We start from the raw sequence: 20,020 nt of genomic DNA on the forward strand, positions 1-20,020 counted from the left end.
ATCTCCACCTACGGCCATACTACCTTGAAAGCGCCCGATCCCGTCAGATCTCGGAAGCTAAGCAGGGTGAGGCTTGATTAGTACTGGGTTAGGAGACTGCCTGGGAATACCAGGTGCTGTAGGTGTTTTTATTTTTCTCTTCCCTAATGAAAATATACATGGCATTCCTCGCAGCAAATGAAAATGTTTCATTTCTTGCTACTTTTTTCCCGCAGTGGAAAAGAAATATATCGTTTTTTCCTCAGAAAGTTCAACACAATGCAACCTTCCAAAATAGAATTCTGACATCAAGAATTGCGTCTATAGTACATTTGAGTGCACCTGTCATTTTCTCAGTCTCTGTGTATGCATGGAGCAAGATATAGGCTCATGGATTTAAGAATGAGAGGATATCATGAGACAGCAATCTCCACCTACGGCCATACTACCTTGAAAGCGCCCGATCCCGTCAGATCTCGGAAGCTAAGCAGGGTGAGGCTTGATTAGTACTGGGTTGGGAGACTGCCTGGGAATACCAAGTGCTGTGGGTGTTTTTATTTTTCGCTTCCCTAATGAAAATATACATGGCATTCCTTGCAGCAAATGAAAATGTTTCATTTTTTACTACTTTTTTCCCGCAGTGGAAAAGAAATATATCGTTTTTTCCTCAGAAAGTTCAACACAATGCAACCTTCCAAAATAGAATTCTGACATCAAGAATTGCGTCTATAGTACATTTGAGTGCACCTGTCATTTTCTCAGTCTCTGTGTATGCATGGAGCAAGATATAGGCTCATGGATTTAAGAATGAGAGGATATCATGAGACAGCAATCTCCACCTACGGCCATACTACCTTGAAAGCGCCCGATCCCGTCAGATCTCGGAAGCTAAGCAGGGTGAGGCTTGATTAGTACTGGGTTGGGAGACTGCCTGGGAATACCAAGTGCTGTGGGTGTTTTTATTTTTCGCTTCCCTAATGAAAATATACATGGCATTCCTTGCAGCAAATGAAAATGTTTCATTTTTTACTACTTTTTTCCCGCAGTGGAAAAGAAATATATCGTTTTTTCCTCAGAAAGTTCAACACAATGCAACCTTCCAAAATAGAATTCTGACATCAAGAATTGCGTCTATAGTACATTTGAGTGCACCTGTCATTTTCTCAGTCTCTGTGTATGCATGGAGCAAGATATAGGCTCATGGATTTAAGAATGAGAGGATATCATGAGACAGCAATCTCCACCTACGGCCATACTACCTTGAAAGCGCCCGATCCCGTCAGATCTCGGAAGCTAAGCAGGGTGAGGCTTGATTAGTACTGGGTTAGGAGACTGCCTGGGAATACCAGGTGCTGTAGGTGTTTTTATTTTTCTCTTCCCTAATGAAAATATACATGGCATTCCTCGCAGCAAATGAAAATGTTTCATTTCTTGCTACTTTTTTCCCGCAGTGGAAAAGAAATATATCGTTTTTTCCTCAGAAAGTTCAACACAATGCAACCTTCCAAAATAGAATTCTGACATCAAGAATTGCGTCTATAGTACATTTGAGTGCACCTGTCATTTTCTCAGTCTCTGTGTATGCATGGAGCAAGATATAGGCTCATGGATTTAAGAATGAGAGGATATCATGAGACAGCAATCTCCACCTACGGCCATACTACCTTGAAAGCGCCCGATCCCGTCAGATCTCGGAAGCTAAGCAGGGTGAGGCTTGATTAGTACTGGGTTGGGAGACTGCCTGGGAATACCAGGTGCTGTAGGTGTTTTTATTTTTCGCTTCCCTAATGAAAATATACATGGCATTCCTCGCAGCAAATGAAAATGTTTCATTTCTTGCTACTTTTTTCCCGCAGTGGAAAAGAAATATATCGTTTTTTCCTCAGAAAGTTCAACACAATGCAACCTTCCAAAATAGAATTCTGACATCAAGAATTGCGTCTATAGTACATTTGAGTGCACCTGTCATTTTCTCAGTCTCTGTGTATGCATGGAGCAAGATATAGGCTCATGGATTTAAGAATGAGAGGATATCATGAGACAGCAATCTCCACCTACGGCCATACTACCTTGAAAGCGCCCGATCCCGTCAGATCTCGGAAGCTAAGCAGGGTGAGGCTTGATTAGTACTGGGTTGGGAGACTGCCTGGGAATACCAAGTGCTGTGGGTGTTTTTATTTTTCGCTTCCCTAATGAAAATATACATGGCATTCCTTGCAGCAAATGAAAATGTTTCATTTTTTACTACTTTTTTCCCGCAGTGGAAAAGAAATATATCGTTTTTTCCTCAGAAAGTTCAACACAATGCAACCTTCCAAAATAGAATTCTGACATCAAGAATTGCGTCTATAGTACATTTGAGTGCACCTGTCATTTTCTCAGTCTCTGTGTATGCATGGAGCAAGATATAGGCTCATGGATTTAAGAATGAGAGGATATCATGAGACAGCAATCTCCACCTACGGCCATACTACCTTGAAAGCGCCCGATCCCGTCAGATCTCGGAAGCTAAGCAGGGTGAGGCTTGATTAGTACTGGGTTGGGAGACTGCCTGGGAATACCAAGTGCTGTGGGTGTTTTTATTTTTCGCTTCCCTAATGAAAATATACATGGCATTCCTTGCAGCAAATGAAAATGTTTCATTTTTTACTACTTTTTTCCCGCAGTGGAAAAGAAATATATCGTTTTTTCCTCAGAAAGTTCAACACAATGCAACCTTCCAAAATAGAATTCTGACATCAAGAATTGCGTCTATAGTACATTTGAGTGCACCTGTCATTTTCTCAGTCTCTGTGTATGCATGGAGCAAGATATAGGCTCATGGATTTAAGAATGAGAGGATATCATGAGACAGCAATCTCCACCTACGGCCATACTACCTTGAAAGCGCCCGATCCCGTCAGATCTCGGAAGCTAAGCAGGGTGAGGCTTGATTAGTACTGGGTTAGGAGACTGCCTGGGAATACCAGGTGCTGTAGGTGTTTTTATTTTTCTCTTCCCTAATGAAAATATACATGGCATTCCTCGCAGCAAATGAAAATGTTTCATTTCTTGCTACTTTTTTCCCGCAGTGTAAAAGAAATATATCGTTTTTTCCTCAGAAAGTTCAACACAATGCAACCTTCCAAAATAGAATTCTGACATCAAGAATTGCGTCTATAGTACATTTGAGTGCACCTGTCATTTTCTCAGTCTCTGTGTATGCATGGAGCAAGATATAGGCTCATGGATTTAAGAATGAGAGGATATCATGAGACAGCAATCTCCACCTACGGCCATACTACCTTGAAAGCGCCCGATCCCGTCAGATCTCGGAAGCTAAGCAGGGTGAGGCTTGATTAGTACTGGGTTGGGAGACTGCCTGGGAATACCAAGTGCTGTGGGTGTTTTTATTTTTCGCTTCCCTAATGAAAATATACATGGCATTCCTTGCAGCAAATGAAAATGTTTCATTTTTTACTACTTTTTTCCCGCAGTGGAAAAGAAATATATCGTTTTTTCCTCAGAAAGTTCAACACAATGCAACCTTCCAAAATAGAATTCTGACATCAAGAATTGCGTCTATAGTACATTTGAGTGCACCTGTCATTTTCTCAGTCTCTGTGTATGCATGGAGCAAGATATAGGCTCATGGATTTAAGAATGAGAGGATATCATGAGACAGCAATCTCCACCTACGGCCATACTACCTTGAAAGCGCCCGATCCCGTCAGATCTCGGAAGCTAAGCAGGGTGAGGCTTGATTAGTACTGGGTTGGGAGACTGCCTGGGAATACCAGGTGCTGTAGGTGTTTTTATTTTTCGCTTCCCTAATGAAAATATACATGGCATTCCTCGCAGCAAATGAAAATGTTTCATTTCTTGCTACTTTTTTCCCGCAGTGGAAAAGAAATATATCGTTTTTTCCTCAGAAAGTTCAACACAATGCAACCTTCCAAAATAGAATTCTGACATCAAGAATTGCGTCTATAGTACATTTGAGTGCACCTGTCATTTTCTCAGTCTCTGTGTATGCATGGAGCAAGATATAGGCTCATGGATTTAAGAATGAGAGGATATCATGAGACAGCAATCTCCACCTACGGCCATACTACCTTGAAAGCGCCCGATCCCGTCAGATCTCGGAAGCTAAGCAGGGTGAGGCTTGATTAGTACTGGGTTGGGAGACTGCCTGGGAATACCAAGTGCTGTGGGTGTTTTTATTTTTCGCTTCCCTAATGAAAATATACATGGCATTCCTTGCAGCAAATGAAAATGTTTCATTTTTTACTACTTTTTTCCCGCAGTGGAAAAGAAATATATCGTTTTTTCCTCAGAAAGTTCAACACAATGCAACCTTCCAAAATAGAATTCTGACATCAAGAATTGCGTCTATAGTACATTTGAGTGCACCTGTCATTTTCTCAGTCTCTGTGTATGCATGGAGCAAGATATAGGCTCATGGATTTAAGAATGAGAGGATATCATGAGACAGCAATCTCCACCTACAGCCATACTACCTTGAAAGCGCCCGATCCCGTCAGATCTCGGAAGCTAAGCAGGGTGAGGCTTGATTAGTACTGGGTTGGGAGACTGCCTGGGAATACCAAGTGCTGTGGGTGTTTTTATTTTTCGCTTCCCTAATGAAAATATACATGGCATTCCTTGCAGCAAATGAAAATGTTTCATTTTTTACTACTTTTTTCCCGCAGTGGAAAAGAAATATATCGTTTTTTCCTCAGAAAGTTCAACACAATGCAACCTTCCAAAATAGAATTCTGACATCAAGAATTGCGTCTATAGTACATTTGAGTGCACCTGTCATTTTCTCAGTCTCTGTGTATGCATGGAGCAAGATATAGGCTCATGGATTTAAGAATGAGAGGATATCATGAGACAGCAATCTCCACCTACGGCCATACTACCTTGAAAGCGCCCGATCCCGTCAGATCTCGGAAGCTAAGCAGGGTGAGGCTTGATTAGTACTGGGTTAGGAGACTGCCTGGGAATACCAGGTGCTGTAGGTGTTTTTATTTTTCTCTTCCCTAATGAAAATATACATGGCATTCCTCGCAGCAAATGAAAATGTTTCATTTCTTGCTACTTTTTTCCCGCAGTGGAAAAGAAATATATCGTTTTTTCCTCAGAAAGTTCAACACAATGCAACCTTCCAAAATAGAATTCTGACATCAAGAATTGCGTCTATAGTACATTTGAGTGCACCTGTCATTTTCTCAGTCTCTGTGTATGCATGGAGCAAGATATAGGCTCATGGATTTAAGAATGAGAGGATATCATGAGACAGCAATCTCCACCTACGGCCATACTACCTTGAAAGCGCCCGATCCCGTCAGATCTCGGAAGCTAAGCAGGGTGAGGCTTGATTAGTACTGGGTTGGGAGACTGCCTGGGAATACCAGGTGCTGTAGGTGTTTTTATTTTTCGCTTCCCTAATGAAAATATACATGGCATTCCTCGCAGCAAATGAAAATGTTTCATTTCTTGCTACTTTTTTCCCGCAGTGGAAAAGAAATATATCGTTTTTTCCTCAGAAAGTTCAACACAATGCAACCTTCCAAAATAGAATTCTGACATCAAGAATTGCGTCTATAGTACATTTGAGTGCACCTGTCATTTTCTCAGTCTCTGTGTATGCATGGAGCAAGATATAGGCTCATGGATTTAAGAATGAGAGGATATCATGAGACAGCAATCTCCACCTACGGCCATACTACCTTGAAAGCGCCCGATCCCGTCAGATCTCGGAAGCTAAGCAGGGTGAGGCTTGATTAGTACTGGGTTGGGAGACTGCCTGGGAATACCAAGTGCTGTGGGTGTTTTTATTTTTCGCTTCCCTAATGAAAATATACATGGCATTCCTTGCAGCAAATGAAAATGTTTCATTTTTTACTACTTTTTTCCCGCAGTGGAAAAGAAATATATCGTTTTTTCCTCAGAAAGTTCAACACAATGCAACCTTCCAAAATAGAATTCTGACATCAAGAATTGCGTCTATAGTACATTTGAGTGCACCTGTCATTTTCTCAGTCTCTGTGTATGCATGGAGCAAGATATAGGCTCATGGATTTAAGAATGAGAGGATATCATGAGACAGCAATCTCCACCTACGGCCATACTACCTTGAAAGCGCCCGATCCCGTCAGATCTCGGAAGCTAAGCAGGGTGAGGCTTGATTAGTACTGGGTTAGGAGACTGCCTGGGAATACCAGGTGCTGTAGGTGTTTTTATTTTTCTCTTCCCTAATGAAAATATACATGGCATTCCTCGCAGCAAATGAAAATGTTTCATTTCTTGCTACTTTTTTCCCGCAGTGTAAAAGAAATATATCGTTTTTTCCTCAGAAAGTTCAACACAATGCAACCTTCCAAAATAGAATTCTGACATCAAGAATTGCGTCTATAGTACATTTGAGTGCACCTGTCATTTTCTCAGTCTCTGTGTATGCATGGAGCAAGATATAGGCTCATGGATTTAAGAATGAGAGGATATCATGAGACAGCAATCTCCACCTACGGCCATACTACCTTGAAAGCGCCCGATCCCGTCAGATCTCGGAAGCTAAGCAGGGTGAGGCTTGATTAGTACTGGGTTGGGAGACTGCCTGGGAATACCAAGTGCTGTGGGTGTTTTTATTTTTCGCTTCCCTAATGAAAATATACATGGCATTCCTTGCAGCAAATGAAAATGTTTCATTTTTTACTACTTTTTTCCCGCAGTGGAAAAGAAATATATCGTTTTTTCCTCAGAAAGTTCAACACAATGCAACCTTCCAAAATAGAATTCTGACATCAAGAATTGCGTCTATAGTACATTTGAGTGCACCTGTCATTTTCTCAGTCTCTGTGTATGCATGGAGCAAGATATAGGCTCATGGATTTAAGAATGAGAGGATATCATGAGACAGCAATCTCCACCTACGGCCATACTACCTTGAAAGCGCCCGATCCCGTCAGATCTCGGAAGCTAAGCAGGGTGAGGCTTGATTAGTACTGGGTTGGGAGACTGCCTGGGAATACCAGGTGCTGTAGGTGTTTTTATTTTTCGCTTCCCTAATGAAAATATACATGGCATTCCTCGCAGCAAATGAAAATGTTTCATTTCTTGCTACTTTTTTCCCGCAGTGGAAAAGAAATATATCGTTTTTTCCTCAGAAAGTTCAACACAATGCAACCTTCCAAAATAGAATTCTGACATCAAGAATTGCGTCTATAGTACATTTGAGTGCACCTGTCATTTTCTCAGTCTCTGTGTATGCATGGAGCAAGATATAGGCTCATGGATTTAAGAATGAGAGGATATCATGAGACAGCAATCTCCACCTACGGCCATACTACCTTGAAAGCGCCCGATCCCGTCAGATCTCGGAAGCTAAGCAGGGTGAGGCTTGATTAGTACTGGGTTGGGAGACTGCCTGGGAATACCAAGTGCTGTGGGTGTTTTTATTTTTCGCTTCCCTAATGAAAATATACATGGCATTCCTTGCAGCAAATGAAAATGTTTCATTTTTTACTACTTTTTTCCCGCAGTGGAAAAGAAATATATCGTTTTTTCCTCAGAAAGTTCAACACAATGCAACTTTCCAAAATAGAATTCTGACATCAAGAATTGCGTCTATAGTACATTTGAGTGCACCTGTCATTTTCTCAGTCTCTGTGTATGCATGGAGCAAGATATAGGCTCATGGATTTAAGAATGAGAGGATATCATGAGACAGCAATCTCCACCTACGGCCATACTACCTTGAAAGCGCCCGATCCCGTCAGATCTCGGAAGCTAAGCAGGGTGAGGCTTGATTAGTACTGGGTTGGGAGACTGCCTGGGAATACCAAGTGCTGTGGGTGTTTTTATTTTTCGCTTCCCTAATGAAAATATACATGGCATTCCTTGCAGCAAATGAAAATGTTTCATTTTTTACTACTTTTTTCCCGCAGTGGAAAAGAAATATATCGTTTTTTCCTCAGAAAGTTCAACACAATGCAACCTTCCAAAATAGAATTCTGACATCAAGAATTGCGTCTATAGTACATTTGAGTGCACCTGTCATTTTCTCAGTCTCTGTGTATGCATGGAGCAAGATATAGGCTCATGGATTTAAGAATGAGAGGATATCATGAGACAGCAATCTCCACCTACGGCCATACTACCTTGAAAGCGCCCGATCCCGTCAGATCTCGGAAGCTAAGCAGGGTGAGGCTTGATTAGTACTGGGTTGGGAGACTGCCTGGGAATACCAAGTGCTGTGGGTGTTTTTATTTTTCGCTTCCCTAATGAAAATATACATGGCATTCCTTGCAGCAAATGAAAATGTTTCATTTTTTACTACTTTTTTCCCGCAGTGGAAAAGAAATATATCGTTTTTTCCTCAGAAAGTTCAACACAATGCAACCTTCCAAAATAGAATTCTGACATCAAGAATTGCGTCTATAGTACATTTGAGTGCACCTGTCATTTTCTCAGTCTCTGTGTATGCATGGAGCAAGATATAGGCTCATGGATTTAAGAATGAGAGGATATCATGAGACAGCAATCTCCACCTACGGCCATACTACCTTGAAAGCGCCCGATCCCGTCAGATCTCGGAAGCTAAGCAGGGTGAGGCTTGTTTAGTACTGGGTTAGGAGACTGCCTGGGAATACCAGGTGCTGTAGGTGTTTTTATTTTTCGCTTCCCTAATGAAAATATACATGGCATTCCTCGCAGCAAATGAAAATGTTTCATTTCTTGCTACTTTTTTCCCGCAGTGGAAAAGAAATATATCGTTTTTTCCTCAGAAAGTTCAACACAATGCAACCTTCCAAAATAGAATTCTGACATCAAGAATTGCGTCTATAGTACATTTGAGTGCACCTGTCATTTTCTCAGTCTCTGTGTATGCATGGAGCAAGATATAGGCTCATGGATTTAAGAATGAGAGGATATCATGAGACAGCAATCTCCACCTACGGCCATACTACCTTGAAAGCGCCCGATCCCGTCAGATCTCGGAAGCTAAGCAGGGTGAGGCTTGATTAGTACTGGGTTGGGAGACTGCCTGGGAATACCAAGTGCTGTGGGTGTTTTTATTTTTCGCTTCCCTAATGAAAATATACATGGCATTCCTTGCAGCAAATGAAAATGTTTCATTTTTTACTACTTTTTTCCCGCAGTGGAAAAGAAATATATCGTTTTTTCCTCAGAAAGTTCAACACAATGCAACCTTCCAAAATAGAATTCTGACATCAAGAATTGCGTCTATAGTACATTTGAGTGCACCTGTCATTTTCTCAGTCTCTGTGTATGCATGGAGCAAGATATAGGCTCATGGATTTAAGAATGAGAGGATATCATGAGACAGCAATCTCCACCTACGGCCATACTACCTTGAAAGCGCCCGATCCCGTCAGATCTCGGAAGCTAAGCAGGGTGAGGCTTGATTAGTACTGGGTTGGGAGACTGCCTGGGAATACCAAGTGCTGTGGGTGTTTTTATTTTTCGCTTCCCTAATGAAAATATACATGGCATTCCTTGCAGCAAATGAAAATGTTTCATTTTTTACTACTTTTTTCCCGCAGTGGAAAAGAAATATATCGTTTTTTCCTCAGAAAGTTCAACACAATGCAACCTTCCAAAATAGAATTCTGACATCAAGAATTGCGTCTATAGTACATTTGAGTGCACCTGTCATTTTCTCAGTCTCTGTGTATGCATGGAGCAAGATATAGGCTCATGGATTTAAGAATGAGAGGATATCATGAGACAGCAATCTCCACCTACGGCCATACTACCTTGAAAGCGCCCGATCCCGTCAGATCTCGGAAGCTAAGCAGGGTGAGGCTTGATTAGTACTGGGTTGGGAGACTGCCTGGGAATACCAAGTGCTGTGGGTGTTTTTATTTTTCGCTTCCCTAATGAAAATATACATGGCATTCCTTGCAGCAAATGAAAATGTTTCATTTTTTACTACTTTTTTCCCGCAGTGGAAAAGAAATATATCGTTTTTTCCTCAGAAAGTTCAACACAATGCAACCTTCCAAAATAGAATTCTGACATCAAGAATTGCGTCTATAGTACATTTGAGTGCACCTGTCATTTTCTCAGTCTCTGTGTATGCATGGAGCAAGATATAGGCTCATGGATTTAAGAATGAGAGGATATCATGAGACAGCAATCTCCACCTACGGCCATACTACCTTGAAAGCGCCCGATCCCGTCAGATCTCGGAAGCTAAGCAGGGTGAGGCTTGTTTAGTACTGGGTTAGGAGACTGCCTGGGAATACCAGGTGCTGTAGGTGTTTTTATTTTTCGCTTCCCTAATGAAAATATACATGGCATTCCTCGCAGCAAATGAAAATGTTTCATTTCTTGCTACTTTTTTCCCGCAGTGGAAAAGAAATATATCGTTTTTTCCTCAGAAAGTTCAACACAATGCAACCTTCCAAAATAGAATTCTGACATCAAGAATTGCGTCTATAGTACATTTGAGTGCACCTGTCATTTTCTCAGTCTCTGTGTATGCATGGAGCAAGATATAGGCTCATGGATTTAAGAATGAGAGGATATCATGAGACAGCAATCTCCACCTACGGCCATACTACCTTGAAAGCGCCCGATCCCGTCAGATCTCGGAAGCTAAGCAGGGTGAGGCTTGATTAGTACTGGGTTGGGAGACTGCCTGGGAATACCAAGTGCTGTGGGTGTTTTTATTTTTCGCTTCCCTAATGAAAATATACATGGCATTCCTTGCAGCAAATGAAAATGTTTCATTTTTTACTACTTTTTTCCCGCAGTGGAAAAGAAATATATCGTTTTTTCCTCAGAAAGTTCAACACAATGCAACCTTCCAAAATAGAATTCTGACATCAAGAATTGCGTCTATAGTACATTTGAGTGCACCTGTCATTTTCTCAGTCTCTGTGTATGCATGGAGCAAGATATAGGCTCATGGATTTAAGAATGAGAGGATATCATGAGACAGCAATCTCCACCTACGGCCATACTACCTTGAAAGCGCCCGATCCCGTCAGATCTCGGAAGCTAAGCAGGGTGAGGCTTGATTAGTACTGGGTTAGGAGACTGCCTGGGAATACCAGGTGCTGTAGGTGTTTTTATTTTTCGCTTCCCTAATGAAAATATACATGGCATTCCTCGCAGCAAATGAAAATGTTTCATTTCTTGCTACTTTTTTCCCGCAGTGGAAAAGAAATATATCGTTTTTTCCTCAGAAAGTTCAACACAATGCAACCTTCCAAAATAGAATTCTGACATCAAGAATTGCGTCTATAGTACATTTGAGTGCACCTGTCATTTTCTCAGTCTCTGTGTATGCATGGAGCAAGATATAGGCTCATGGATTTAAGAATGAGAGGATATCATGAGACAGCAATCTCCACCTACGGCCATACTACCTTGAAAGCGCCCGATCCCGTCAGATCTCGGAAGCTAAGCAGGGTGAGGCTTGATTAGTACTGGGTTGGGAGACTGCCTGGGAATACCAAGTGCTGTGGGTGTTTTTATTTTTCGCTTCCCTAATGAAAATATACATGGCATTCCTCGCAGCAAATGAAAATGTTTCATTTCTTGCTACTTTTTTCCCGCAGTGGAAAAGAAATATATCGTTTTTTCCTCAGAAAGTTCAACACAATGCAACCTTCCAAAATAGAATTCTGACATCAAGAATTGCGTCTATAGTACATTTGAGTGCACCTGTCATTTTCTCAGTCTCTGTGTATGCATGGAGCAAGATATAGGCTCATGGATTTAAGAATGAGAGGATATCATGAGACAGCAATCTCCACCTACGGCCATACTACCTTGAAAGCGCCCGATCCCGTCAGATCTCGGAAGCTAAGCAGGGTGAGGCTTGATTAGTACTGGGTTGGGAGACTGCCTGGGAATACCAAGTGCTGTGGGTGTTTTTATTTTTCGCTTCCCTAATGAAAATATACATGGCATTCCTTGCAGCAAATGAAAATGTTTCATTTTTTACTACTTTTTTCCCGCAGTGGAAAAGAAATATATCGTTTTTTCCTCAGAAAGTTCAACACAATGCAACCTTCCAAAATAGAATTCTGACATCAAGAATTGCGTCTATAGTACATTTGAGTGCACCTGTCATTTTCTCAGTCTCTGTGTATGCATGGAGCAAGATATAGGCTCATGGATTTAAGAATGAGAGGATATCATGAGACAGCAATCTCCACCTACGGCCATACTACCTTGAAAGCGCCCGATCCCGTCAGATCTCGGAAGCTAAGCAGGGTGAGGCTTGTTTAGTACTGGGTTAGGAGACTGCCTGGGAATACCAGGTGCTGTAGGTGTTTTTATTTTTCGCTTCCCTAATGAAAATATACATGGCATTCCTCGCAGCAAATGAAAATGTTTCATTTCTTGCTACTTTTTTCCCGCAGTGGAAAAGAAATATATCGTTTTTTCCTCAGAAAGTTCAACACAATGCAACCTTCCAAAATAGAATTCTGACATCAAGAATTGCGTCTATAGTACATTTGAGTGCACCTGTCATTTTCTCAGTCTCTGTGTATGCATGGAGCAAGATATAGGCTCATGGATTTAAGAATGAGAGGATATCATGAGACAGCAATCTCCACCTACGGCCATACTACCTTGAAAGCGCCCGATCCCGTCAGATCTCGGAAGCTAAGCAGGGTGAGGCTTGATTAGTACTGGGTTGGGAGACTGCCTGGGAATACCAAGTGCTGTGGGTGTTTTTATTTTTCGCTTCCCTAATGAAAATATACATGGCATTCCTTGCAGCAAATGAAAATGTTTCATTTTTTACTACTTTTTTCCCGCAGTGGAAAAGAAATATATCGTTTTTTCCTCAGAAAGTTCAACACAATGCAACCTTCCAAAATAGAATTCTGACATCAAGAATTGCGTCTATAGTACATTTGAGTGCACCTGTCATTTTCTCAGTCTCTGTGTATGCATGGAGCAAGATATAGGCTCATGGATTTAAGAATGAGAGGATATCATGAGACAGCAATCTCCACCTACGGCCATACTACCTTGAAAGCGCCCGATCCCGTCAGATCTCGGAAGCTAAGCAGGGTGAGGCTTGATTAGTACTGGGTTGGGAGACTGCCTGGGAATACCAAGTGCTGTGGGTGTTTTTATTTTTCGCTTCCCTAATGAAAATATACATGGCATTCCTTGCAGCAAATGAAAATGTTTCATTTTTTACTACTTTTTTCCCGCAGTGGAAAAGAAATATATCGTTTTTTCCTCAGAAAGTTCAACACAATGCAACCTTCCAAAATAGAATTCTGACATCAAGAATTGCGTCTATAGTACATTTGAGTGCACCTGTCATTTTCTCAGTCTCTGTGTATGCATGGAGCAAGATATAGGCTCATGGATTTAAGAATGAGAGGATATCATGAGACAGCAATCTCCACCTACGGCCATACTACCTTGAAAGCGCCCGATCCCGTCAGATCTCGGAAGCTAAGCAGGGTGAGGCTTGATTAGTACTGGGTTGGGAGACTGCCTGGGAATACCAAGTGCTGTGGGTGTTTTTATTTTTCGCTTCCCTAATGAAAATATACATGGCATTCCTTGCAGCAAATGAAAATGTTTCATTTTTTACTACTTTTTTCCCGCAGTGGAAAAGAAATATATCGTTTTTTCCTCAGAAAGTTCAACACAATGCAACCTTCCAAAATAGAATTCTGACATCAAGAATTGCGTCTATAGTACATTTGAGTGCACCTGTCATTTTCTCAGTCTCTGTGTATGCATGGAGCAAGATATAGGCTCATGGATTTAAGAATGAGAGGATATCATGAGACAGCAATCTCCACCTACGGCCATACTACCTTGAAAGCGCCCGATCCCGTCAGATCTCGGAAGCTAAGCAGGGTGAGGCTTGTTTAGTACTGGGTTAGGAGACTGCCTGGGAATACCAGGTGCTGTAGGTGTTTTTATTTTTCGCTTCCCTAATGAAAATATACATGGCATTCCTCGCAGCAAATGAAAATGTTTCATTTCTTGCTACTTTTTTCCCGCAGTGGAAAAGAAATATATCGTTTTTTCCTCAGAAAGTTCAACACAATGCAACCTTCCAAAATAGAATTCTGACATCAAGAATTGCGTCTATAGTACATTTGAGTGCACCTGTCATTTTCTCAGTCTCTGTGTATGCATGGAGCAAGATATAGGCTCATGGATTTAAGAATGAGAGGATATCATGAGACAGCAATCTCCACCTACGGCCATACTACCTTGAAAGCGCCCGATCCCGTCAGATCTCGGAAGCTAAGCAGGGTGAGGCTTGATTAGTACTGGGTTGGGAGACTGCCTGGGAATACCAAGTGCTGTGGGTGTTTTTATTTTTCGCTTCCCTAATGAAAATATACATGGCATTCCTTGCAGCAAATGAAAATGTTTCATTTTTTACTACTTTTTTCCCGCAGTGGAAAAGAAATATATCGTTTTTTCCTCAGAAAGTTCAACACAATGCAACCTTCCAAAATAGAATTCTGACATCAAGAATTGCGTCTATAGTACATTTGAGTGCACCTGTCATTTTCTCAGTCTCTGTGTATGCATGGAGCAAGATATAGGCTCATGGATTTAAGAATGAGAGGATATCATGAGACAGCAATCTCCACCTACGGCCATACTACCTTGAAAGCGCCCGATCCCGTCAGATCTCGGAAGCTAAGCAGGGTGAGGCTTGATTAGTACTGGGTTAGGAGACTGCCTGGGAATACCAGGTGCTGTAGGTGTTTTTATTTTTCGCTTCCCTAATGAAAATATACATGGCATTCCTCGCAGCAAATGAAAATGTTTCATTTCTTGCTACTTTTTTCCCGCAGTGGAAAAGAAATATATCGTTTTTTCCTCAGAAAGTTCAACACAATGCAACCTTCCAAAATAGAATTCTGACATCAAGAATTGCGTCTATAGTACATTTGAGTGCACCTGTCATTTTCTCAGTCTCTGTGTATGCATGGAGCAAGATATAGGCTCATGGATTTAAGAATGAGAGGATATCATGAGACAGCAATCTCCACCTACGGCCATACTACCTTGAAAGCGCCCGATCCCGTCAGATCTCGGAAGCTAAGCAGGGTGAGGCTTGATTAGTACTGGGTTGGGAGACTGCCTGGGAATACCAAGTGCTGTGGGTGTTTTTATTTTTCGCTTCCCTAATGAAAATATACATGGCATTCCTCGCAGCAAATGAAAATGTTTCATTTCTTGCTACTTTTTTCCCGCAGTGGAAAAGAAATATATCGTTTTTTCCTCAGAAAGTTCAACACAATGCAACCTTCCAAAATAGAATTCTGACATCAAGAATTGCGTCTATAGTACATTTGAGTGCACCTGTCATTTTCTCAGTCTCTGTGTATGCATGGAGCAAGATATAGGCTCATGGATTTAAGAATGAGAGGATATCATGAGACAGCAATCTCCACCTACGGCCATACTACCTTGAAAGCGCCCGATCCCGTCAGATCTCGGAAGCTAAGCAGGGTGAGGCTTGATTAGTACTGGGTTGGGAGACTGCCTGGGAATACCAAGTGCTGTGGGTGTTTTTATTTTTCGCTTCCCTAATGAAAATATACATGGCATTCCTTGCAGCAAATGAAAATGTTTCATTTTTTACTACTTTTTTCCCGCAGTGGAAAAGAAATATATCGTTTTTTCCTCAGAAAGTTCAACACAATGCAACCTTCCAAAATAGAATTCTGACATCAAGAATTGCGTCTATAGTACATTTGAGTGCACCTGTCATTTTCTCAGTCTCTGTGTATGCATGGAGCAAGATATAGGCTCATGGATTTAAGAATGAGAGGATATCATGAGACAGCAATCTCCACCTACGGCCATACTACCTTGAAAGCGCCCGATCCCGTCAGATCTCGGAAGCTAAGCAGGGTGAGGCTTGATTAGTACTGGGTTGGGAGACTGCCTGGGAATACCAGGTGCTGTAGGTGTTTTTATTTTTCGCTTCCCTAATGAAAATATACATGGCATTCCTCGCAGCAAATGAAAATGTTTCATTTTTTACTACTTTTTTCCCGCAGTGGAAAAGAAATATATCGTTTTTTCCTCAGAAAGTTCAACACAATGCAACCTTCCAAAATAGAATTCTGACATCAAGAATTGCGTCTATAGTACATTTGAGTGCACCTGTCATTTTCTCAGTCTCTGTGTATGCATGGAGCAAGATATAGGCTCATGGATTTAAGAATGAGAGGATATCATGAGACAGCAATCTCCACCTACGGCCATACTACCTTGAAAGCGCCCGATCCCGTCAGATCTCGGAAGCTAAGCAGGGTGAGGCTTGATTAGTACTGGGTTGGGAGACTGCCTGGGAATACCAGGTGCTGTAGGTGTTTTTATTTTTCGCTTCCCTAATGAAAATATACATGGCATTCCTCGCAGCAAATGAAAATGTTTCATTTCTTGCTACTTTTTTCCCGCAGTGGAAAAGAAATATATCGTTTTTTCCTCAGAAAGTTCAACACAATGCAACCTTCCAAAATAAAATTCTGACATCAAGAATTGCGTCTATAGTACATTTGAGTGCACCTGTCATTTTCTCAGTCTCTGTGTATGCATGGAGCAAGATATAGGCTCATGGATTTAAGAATGAGAGGATATCATGAGACAGCAATCTCCACCTACGGCCATACTACCTTGAAAGCGCCCGATCCCGTCAGATCTCGGAAGCTAAGCAGGGTGAGGCTTGATTAGTACTGGGTTGGGAGACTGCCTGGGAATACCAAGTGCTGTGGGTGTTTTTATTTTTCGCTTCCCTAATGAAAATATACATGGCATTCCTTGCAGCAAATGAAAATGTTTCATTTTTTACTACTTTTTTCCCGCAGTGGAAAAGAAATATATCGTTTTTTCCTCAGAAAGTTCAACACAATGCAACCTTCCAAAATAGAATTCTGACATCAAGAATTGCGTCTATAGTACATTTGAGTGCACCTGTCATTTTCTCAGTCTCTGTGTATGCATGGAGCAAGATATAGGCTCATGGATTTAAGAATGAGAGGATATCATGAGACAGCAATCTCCACCTACGGCCATACTACCTTGAAAGCGCCCGATCCCGTCAGATCTCGGAAGCTAAGCAGGGTGAGGCTTGATTAGTACTGGGTTGGGAGACTGCCTGGGAATACCAAGTGCTGTGGGTGTTTTTATTTTTCGCTTCCCTAATGAAAATATACATGGCATTCCTTGCAGCAAATGAAAATGTTTCATTTTTTACTACTTTTTTCCCGCAGTGGAAAAGAAATATATCGTTTTTTCCTCAGAAAGTTCAACACAATGCAACCTTCCAAAATAGAATTCTGACATCAAGAATTGCGTCTATAGTACATTTGAGTGCACCTGTCATTTTCTCAGTCTCTGTGTATGCATGGAGCAAGATATAGGCTCATGGATTTAAGAATGAGAGGATATCATGAGACAGCAATCTCCACCTACGGCCATACTACCTTGAAAGCGCCCGATCCCGTCAGATCTCGGAAGCTAAGCAGGGTGAGGCTTGATTAGTACTGGGTTGGGAGACTGCCTGGGAATACCAGGTGCTGTAGGTGTTTTTATTTTTCGCTTCCCTAATGAAAATATACATGGCATTCCTCGCAGCAAATGAAAATGTTTCATTTCTTGCTACTTTTTTCCCGCAGTGGAAAAGAAATATATCGTTTTTTCCTCAGAAAGTTCAACACAATGCAACCTTCCAAAATAGAATTCTGACATCAAGAATTGCGTCTATAGTACATTTGAGTGCACCTGTCATTTTCTCAGTCTCTGTGTATGCATGGAGCAAGATATAGGCTCATGGATTTAAGAATGAGAGGATATCATGAGACAGCAATCTCCACCTACGGCCATACTACCTTGAAAGCGCCCGATCCCGTCAGATCTCGGAAGCTAAGCAGGGTGAGGCTTGATTAGTACTGGGTTGGGAGACTGCCTGGGAATACCAGGTGCTGTGGGTGTTTTTATTTTTCGCTTCCCTAATGAAAATATACATGGCATTCCTTGCAGCAAATGAAAATGTTTCATTTTTTACTACTTTTTTCCCGCAGTGGCAAAGAAATATATCGTTTTTTCCTCAGAAAGCTCAACACAATGCAACCTTCCAAAATAGAATTCTGACATCAAGAATTGCGTCTATAGTACATTTGAGTGCACCTGTCATTTTCTCAGTCTCTGTGTATGCATGGAGCAAGATATAGGCTCATGGATTTAAGAATGAGAGGATATCATGAGACAGCAATCTCCACCTACGGCCATACTACCTTGAAAGCGCCCGATCCCGTCAGATCTCGGAAGCTAAGCAGGGTGAGGCTTGATTAGTACTGGGTTAGGAGACTGCCTGGGAATACCAGGTGCTGTAGGTGTTTTTATTTTTCGCTTCCCTAATGAAAATATACATGGCATTCCTCGCAGCAAATGAAAATGTTTCATTTCTTGCTACTTTTTTCCCGCAGTGGAAAAGAAATATATCGTTTTTTCCTCAGAAAGTTCAACACAATGCAACCTTCCAAAATAGAATTCTGACATCAAGAATTGCGTCTATAGTACATTTGAGTGCACCTGTCATTTTCTCAGTCTCTGTGTATGCATGGAGCAAGATATAGGCTCATGGATTTAAGAATGAGAGGATATCATGAGACAGCAATCTCCACCTACGGCCATACTACCTTGAAAGCGCCCGATCCCGTCAGATCTCGGAAGCTAAGCAGGGTGAGGCTTGATTAGTACTGGGTTGGGAGACTGCCTGGGAATACCAAGTGCTGTGGGTGTTTTTATTTTTCGCTTCCCTAATGAAAATATACATGGCATTCCTTGCAGCAAATGAAAATGTTTCATTTTTTACTACTTTTTTCCCGCAGTGGAAAAGAAATATATCGTTTTTTCCTCAGAAAGTTCAACACAATGCAACCTTCCAAAATAGAATTCTGACATCAAGAATTGCGTCTATAGTACATTTGAGTGCACCTGTCATTTTCTCAGTCTCTGTGTATGCATGGAGCAAGATATAGGCTCATGGATTTAAGAATGAGAGGATATCATGAGACAGCAATCTCCACCTACGGCCATACTACCTTGAAAGCGCCCGATCCCGTCAGATCTCGGAAGCTAAGCAGGGTGAGGCTTGATTAGTACTGGGTTAGGAGACTGCCTGGGAATACCAGGTGCTGTAGGTGTTTTTATTTTTCGCTTCCCTAATGAAAATATACATGGCATTCCTCGCAGCAAATGAAAATGTTTCATTTCTTGCTACTTTTTTCCCGCAGTGGAAAAGAAATATATCGTTTTTTCCTCAGAAAGTTCAACACAATGCAACCTTCCAAAATAGAATTCTGACATCAAGAATTGCGTCTATAGTACATTTGAGTGCACCTGTCATTTTCTCAGTCTCTGTGTATGCATGGAGCAAGATATAGGCTCATGGATTTAAGAATGAGAGGATATCATGAGACAGCAATCTCCACCTACGGCCATACTACCTTGAAAGCGCCCGATCCCGTCAGATCTCGGAAGCTAAGCAGGGTGAGGCTTGATTAGTACTGGGTTGGGAGACTGCCTGGGAATACCAAGTGCTGGGTGTTTTTATTTTTCGCTTCCCTAATGAAAATATACATGGCATTCCTCGCAGCAAATGAAAATGTTTCATTTCTTGCTACTTTTTTCCCGCAGTGGAAAAGAAATATATCGTTTTTTCCTCAGAAAGTTCAACACAATGCAACCTTCCAAAATAGAATTCTGACATCAAGAATTGCGTCTATAGTACATTTGAGTGCACCTGTCATTTTCTCAGTCTCTGTGTATGCATGGAGCAAGATATAGGCTCATGGATTTAAGAATGAGAGGATATCATGAGACAGCAATCTCCACCTACGGCCATACTACCTTGAAAGCGCCCGATCCCGTCAGATCTCGGAAGCTAAGCAGGGTGAGGCTTGATTAGTACTGGGTTGGGAGACTGCCTGGGAATACCAAGTGCTGTGGGTGTTTTTATTTTTCGCTTCCCTAATGAAAATATACATGGCATTCCTTGCAGCAA

General features: G+C 41.5%; 50 non-coding genes across 50 annotated transcripts; all 50 read left to right on the forward strand.

Moving 5' to 3' along the window:
- Positions 1-6: 6 nt before the first annotated feature.
- Positions 7-125, forward strand: LOC142481101 (5S ribosomal RNA). The gene has a single exon (XR_012795547.1). It is a non-coding gene; the product is annotated as a 5S ribosomal RNA (ribosomal RNA).
- Positions 126-411: 286 nt separating this feature from the next.
- On the forward strand, positions 412-530 carry LOC142481082 (5S ribosomal RNA). The gene has a single exon (XR_012795529.1). It is a non-coding gene; the product is annotated as a 5S ribosomal RNA (ribosomal RNA).
- A 286-nt stretch (positions 531-816) lies between these two features.
- Positions 817-935, forward strand: LOC142481083 (5S ribosomal RNA). Its single transcript, XR_012795530.1, has one exon. It is a non-coding gene; the product is annotated as a 5S ribosomal RNA (ribosomal RNA).
- A 286-nt stretch (positions 936-1,221) lies between these two features.
- On the forward strand, positions 1,222-1,340 carry LOC142481112 (5S ribosomal RNA). The gene has a single exon (XR_012795558.1). It is a non-coding gene; the product is annotated as a 5S ribosomal RNA (ribosomal RNA).
- A 286-nt stretch (positions 1,341-1,626) lies between these two features.
- On the forward strand, positions 1,627-1,745 carry LOC142481137 (5S ribosomal RNA). The gene has a single exon (XR_012795583.1). It is a non-coding gene; the product is annotated as a 5S ribosomal RNA (ribosomal RNA).
- A 286-nt stretch (positions 1,746-2,031) lies between these two features.
- Positions 2,032-2,150, forward strand: LOC142481085 (5S ribosomal RNA). The gene has a single exon (XR_012795531.1). It is a non-coding gene; the product is annotated as a 5S ribosomal RNA (ribosomal RNA).
- Positions 2,151-2,436: 286 nt separating this feature from the next.
- On the forward strand, positions 2,437-2,555 carry LOC142481086 (5S ribosomal RNA). Its single transcript, XR_012795532.1, has one exon. It is a non-coding gene; the product is annotated as a 5S ribosomal RNA (ribosomal RNA).
- A 286-nt stretch (positions 2,556-2,841) lies between these two features.
- On the forward strand, positions 2,842-2,960 carry LOC142481121 (5S ribosomal RNA). The gene has a single exon (XR_012795567.1). It is a non-coding gene; the product is annotated as a 5S ribosomal RNA (ribosomal RNA).
- Positions 2,961-3,246: 286 nt separating this feature from the next.
- LOC142481087 (5S ribosomal RNA) lies at positions 3,247-3,365 on the forward strand. Its single transcript, XR_012795533.1, has one exon. It is a non-coding gene; the product is annotated as a 5S ribosomal RNA (ribosomal RNA).
- A 286-nt stretch (positions 3,366-3,651) lies between these two features.
- LOC142481139 (5S ribosomal RNA) lies at positions 3,652-3,770 on the forward strand. Its single transcript, XR_012795585.1, has one exon. It is a non-coding gene; the product is annotated as a 5S ribosomal RNA (ribosomal RNA).
- Positions 3,771-4,056: 286 nt separating this feature from the next.
- LOC142481088 (5S ribosomal RNA) lies at positions 4,057-4,175 on the forward strand. Its single transcript, XR_012795534.1, has one exon. It is a non-coding gene; the product is annotated as a 5S ribosomal RNA (ribosomal RNA).
- Positions 4,176-4,461: 286 nt separating this feature from the next.
- LOC142481113 (5S ribosomal RNA) lies at positions 4,462-4,580 on the forward strand. The gene has a single exon (XR_012795559.1). It is a non-coding gene; the product is annotated as a 5S ribosomal RNA (ribosomal RNA).
- Positions 4,581-4,866: 286 nt separating this feature from the next.
- Positions 4,867-4,985, forward strand: LOC142481122 (5S ribosomal RNA). Its single transcript, XR_012795568.1, has one exon. It is a non-coding gene; the product is annotated as a 5S ribosomal RNA (ribosomal RNA).
- A 286-nt stretch (positions 4,986-5,271) lies between these two features.
- LOC142481140 (5S ribosomal RNA) lies at positions 5,272-5,390 on the forward strand. Its single transcript, XR_012795586.1, has one exon. It is a non-coding gene; the product is annotated as a 5S ribosomal RNA (ribosomal RNA).
- Positions 5,391-5,676: 286 nt separating this feature from the next.
- Positions 5,677-5,795, forward strand: LOC142481089 (5S ribosomal RNA). The gene has a single exon (XR_012795535.1). It is a non-coding gene; the product is annotated as a 5S ribosomal RNA (ribosomal RNA).
- Positions 5,796-6,081: 286 nt separating this feature from the next.
- Positions 6,082-6,200, forward strand: LOC142481123 (5S ribosomal RNA). The gene has a single exon (XR_012795569.1). It is a non-coding gene; the product is annotated as a 5S ribosomal RNA (ribosomal RNA).
- Positions 6,201-6,486: 286 nt separating this feature from the next.
- LOC142481091 (5S ribosomal RNA) lies at positions 6,487-6,605 on the forward strand. The gene has a single exon (XR_012795537.1). It is a non-coding gene; the product is annotated as a 5S ribosomal RNA (ribosomal RNA).
- A 286-nt stretch (positions 6,606-6,891) lies between these two features.
- Positions 6,892-7,010, forward strand: LOC142481141 (5S ribosomal RNA). Its single transcript, XR_012795587.1, has one exon. It is a non-coding gene; the product is annotated as a 5S ribosomal RNA (ribosomal RNA).
- Positions 7,011-7,296: 286 nt separating this feature from the next.
- Positions 7,297-7,415, forward strand: LOC142481092 (5S ribosomal RNA). The gene has a single exon (XR_012795538.1). It is a non-coding gene; the product is annotated as a 5S ribosomal RNA (ribosomal RNA).
- Positions 7,416-7,701: 286 nt separating this feature from the next.
- LOC142481093 (5S ribosomal RNA) lies at positions 7,702-7,820 on the forward strand. The gene has a single exon (XR_012795539.1). It is a non-coding gene; the product is annotated as a 5S ribosomal RNA (ribosomal RNA).
- Positions 7,821-8,106: 286 nt separating this feature from the next.
- LOC142481094 (5S ribosomal RNA) lies at positions 8,107-8,225 on the forward strand. Its single transcript, XR_012795540.1, has one exon. It is a non-coding gene; the product is annotated as a 5S ribosomal RNA (ribosomal RNA).
- A 286-nt stretch (positions 8,226-8,511) lies between these two features.
- On the forward strand, positions 8,512-8,630 carry LOC142481145 (5S ribosomal RNA). Its single transcript, XR_012795591.1, has one exon. It is a non-coding gene; the product is annotated as a 5S ribosomal RNA (ribosomal RNA).
- A 286-nt stretch (positions 8,631-8,916) lies between these two features.
- Positions 8,917-9,035, forward strand: LOC142481095 (5S ribosomal RNA). Its single transcript, XR_012795541.1, has one exon. It is a non-coding gene; the product is annotated as a 5S ribosomal RNA (ribosomal RNA).
- Positions 9,036-9,321: 286 nt separating this feature from the next.
- On the forward strand, positions 9,322-9,440 carry LOC142481096 (5S ribosomal RNA). The gene has a single exon (XR_012795542.1). It is a non-coding gene; the product is annotated as a 5S ribosomal RNA (ribosomal RNA).
- A 286-nt stretch (positions 9,441-9,726) lies between these two features.
- LOC142481097 (5S ribosomal RNA) lies at positions 9,727-9,845 on the forward strand. The gene has a single exon (XR_012795543.1). It is a non-coding gene; the product is annotated as a 5S ribosomal RNA (ribosomal RNA).
- A 286-nt stretch (positions 9,846-10,131) lies between these two features.
- LOC142481146 (5S ribosomal RNA) lies at positions 10,132-10,250 on the forward strand. The gene has a single exon (XR_012795592.1). It is a non-coding gene; the product is annotated as a 5S ribosomal RNA (ribosomal RNA).
- A 286-nt stretch (positions 10,251-10,536) lies between these two features.
- LOC142481098 (5S ribosomal RNA) lies at positions 10,537-10,655 on the forward strand. The gene has a single exon (XR_012795544.1). It is a non-coding gene; the product is annotated as a 5S ribosomal RNA (ribosomal RNA).
- Positions 10,656-10,941: 286 nt separating this feature from the next.
- LOC142481124 (5S ribosomal RNA) lies at positions 10,942-11,060 on the forward strand. The gene has a single exon (XR_012795570.1). It is a non-coding gene; the product is annotated as a 5S ribosomal RNA (ribosomal RNA).
- Positions 11,061-11,346: 286 nt separating this feature from the next.
- Positions 11,347-11,465, forward strand: LOC142481099 (5S ribosomal RNA). Its single transcript, XR_012795545.1, has one exon. It is a non-coding gene; the product is annotated as a 5S ribosomal RNA (ribosomal RNA).
- A 286-nt stretch (positions 11,466-11,751) lies between these two features.
- On the forward strand, positions 11,752-11,870 carry LOC142481100 (5S ribosomal RNA). The gene has a single exon (XR_012795546.1). It is a non-coding gene; the product is annotated as a 5S ribosomal RNA (ribosomal RNA).
- Positions 11,871-12,156: 286 nt separating this feature from the next.
- Positions 12,157-12,275, forward strand: LOC142481147 (5S ribosomal RNA). The gene has a single exon (XR_012795593.1). It is a non-coding gene; the product is annotated as a 5S ribosomal RNA (ribosomal RNA).
- Positions 12,276-12,561: 286 nt separating this feature from the next.
- Positions 12,562-12,680, forward strand: LOC142481102 (5S ribosomal RNA). Its single transcript, XR_012795548.1, has one exon. It is a non-coding gene; the product is annotated as a 5S ribosomal RNA (ribosomal RNA).
- A 286-nt stretch (positions 12,681-12,966) lies between these two features.
- LOC142481103 (5S ribosomal RNA) lies at positions 12,967-13,085 on the forward strand. The gene has a single exon (XR_012795549.1). It is a non-coding gene; the product is annotated as a 5S ribosomal RNA (ribosomal RNA).
- A 286-nt stretch (positions 13,086-13,371) lies between these two features.
- On the forward strand, positions 13,372-13,490 carry LOC142481104 (5S ribosomal RNA). Its single transcript, XR_012795550.1, has one exon. It is a non-coding gene; the product is annotated as a 5S ribosomal RNA (ribosomal RNA).
- A 286-nt stretch (positions 13,491-13,776) lies between these two features.
- Positions 13,777-13,895, forward strand: LOC142481148 (5S ribosomal RNA). The gene has a single exon (XR_012795594.1). It is a non-coding gene; the product is annotated as a 5S ribosomal RNA (ribosomal RNA).
- Positions 13,896-14,181: 286 nt separating this feature from the next.
- On the forward strand, positions 14,182-14,300 carry LOC142481105 (5S ribosomal RNA). Its single transcript, XR_012795551.1, has one exon. It is a non-coding gene; the product is annotated as a 5S ribosomal RNA (ribosomal RNA).
- Positions 14,301-14,586: 286 nt separating this feature from the next.
- On the forward strand, positions 14,587-14,705 carry LOC142481125 (5S ribosomal RNA). Its single transcript, XR_012795571.1, has one exon. It is a non-coding gene; the product is annotated as a 5S ribosomal RNA (ribosomal RNA).
- Positions 14,706-14,991: 286 nt separating this feature from the next.
- LOC142481106 (5S ribosomal RNA) lies at positions 14,992-15,110 on the forward strand. Its single transcript, XR_012795552.1, has one exon. It is a non-coding gene; the product is annotated as a 5S ribosomal RNA (ribosomal RNA).
- Positions 15,111-15,396: 286 nt separating this feature from the next.
- LOC142481107 (5S ribosomal RNA) lies at positions 15,397-15,515 on the forward strand. The gene has a single exon (XR_012795553.1). It is a non-coding gene; the product is annotated as a 5S ribosomal RNA (ribosomal RNA).
- A 286-nt stretch (positions 15,516-15,801) lies between these two features.
- Positions 15,802-15,920, forward strand: LOC142481142 (5S ribosomal RNA). Its single transcript, XR_012795588.1, has one exon. It is a non-coding gene; the product is annotated as a 5S ribosomal RNA (ribosomal RNA).
- Positions 15,921-16,206: 286 nt separating this feature from the next.
- LOC142481143 (5S ribosomal RNA) lies at positions 16,207-16,325 on the forward strand. The gene has a single exon (XR_012795589.1). It is a non-coding gene; the product is annotated as a 5S ribosomal RNA (ribosomal RNA).
- Positions 16,326-16,611: 286 nt separating this feature from the next.
- LOC142481108 (5S ribosomal RNA) lies at positions 16,612-16,730 on the forward strand. The gene has a single exon (XR_012795554.1). It is a non-coding gene; the product is annotated as a 5S ribosomal RNA (ribosomal RNA).
- Positions 16,731-17,016: 286 nt separating this feature from the next.
- Positions 17,017-17,135, forward strand: LOC142481109 (5S ribosomal RNA). Its single transcript, XR_012795555.1, has one exon. It is a non-coding gene; the product is annotated as a 5S ribosomal RNA (ribosomal RNA).
- A 286-nt stretch (positions 17,136-17,421) lies between these two features.
- On the forward strand, positions 17,422-17,540 carry LOC142481144 (5S ribosomal RNA). The gene has a single exon (XR_012795590.1). It is a non-coding gene; the product is annotated as a 5S ribosomal RNA (ribosomal RNA).
- Positions 17,541-17,826: 286 nt separating this feature from the next.
- On the forward strand, positions 17,827-17,945 carry LOC142481114 (5S ribosomal RNA). Its single transcript, XR_012795560.1, has one exon. It is a non-coding gene; the product is annotated as a 5S ribosomal RNA (ribosomal RNA).
- A 286-nt stretch (positions 17,946-18,231) lies between these two features.
- On the forward strand, positions 18,232-18,350 carry LOC142481126 (5S ribosomal RNA). The gene has a single exon (XR_012795572.1). It is a non-coding gene; the product is annotated as a 5S ribosomal RNA (ribosomal RNA).
- Positions 18,351-18,636: 286 nt separating this feature from the next.
- On the forward strand, positions 18,637-18,755 carry LOC142481110 (5S ribosomal RNA). Its single transcript, XR_012795556.1, has one exon. It is a non-coding gene; the product is annotated as a 5S ribosomal RNA (ribosomal RNA).
- A 286-nt stretch (positions 18,756-19,041) lies between these two features.
- LOC142481128 (5S ribosomal RNA) lies at positions 19,042-19,160 on the forward strand. Its single transcript, XR_012795574.1, has one exon. It is a non-coding gene; the product is annotated as a 5S ribosomal RNA (ribosomal RNA).
- A 286-nt stretch (positions 19,161-19,446) lies between these two features.
- On the forward strand, positions 19,447-19,565 carry LOC142481119 (5S ribosomal RNA). Its single transcript, XR_012795565.1, has one exon. It is a non-coding gene; the product is annotated as a 5S ribosomal RNA (ribosomal RNA).
- A 284-nt stretch (positions 19,566-19,849) lies between these two features.
- Positions 19,850-19,968, forward strand: LOC142481111 (5S ribosomal RNA). The gene has a single exon (XR_012795557.1). It is a non-coding gene; the product is annotated as a 5S ribosomal RNA (ribosomal RNA).
- Positions 19,969-20,020: the final 52 nt, after the last annotated feature.

The sequence above is a fragment of the Ascaphus truei genome, unplaced genomic scaffold (assembly GCF_040206685.1).
Source record: "Ascaphus truei isolate aAscTru1 unplaced genomic scaffold, aAscTru1.hap1 HAP1_SCAFFOLD_2451, whole genome shotgun sequence".
NCBI lineage: Eukaryota > Metazoa > Chordata > Amphibia > Anura > Ascaphidae > Ascaphus > Ascaphus truei.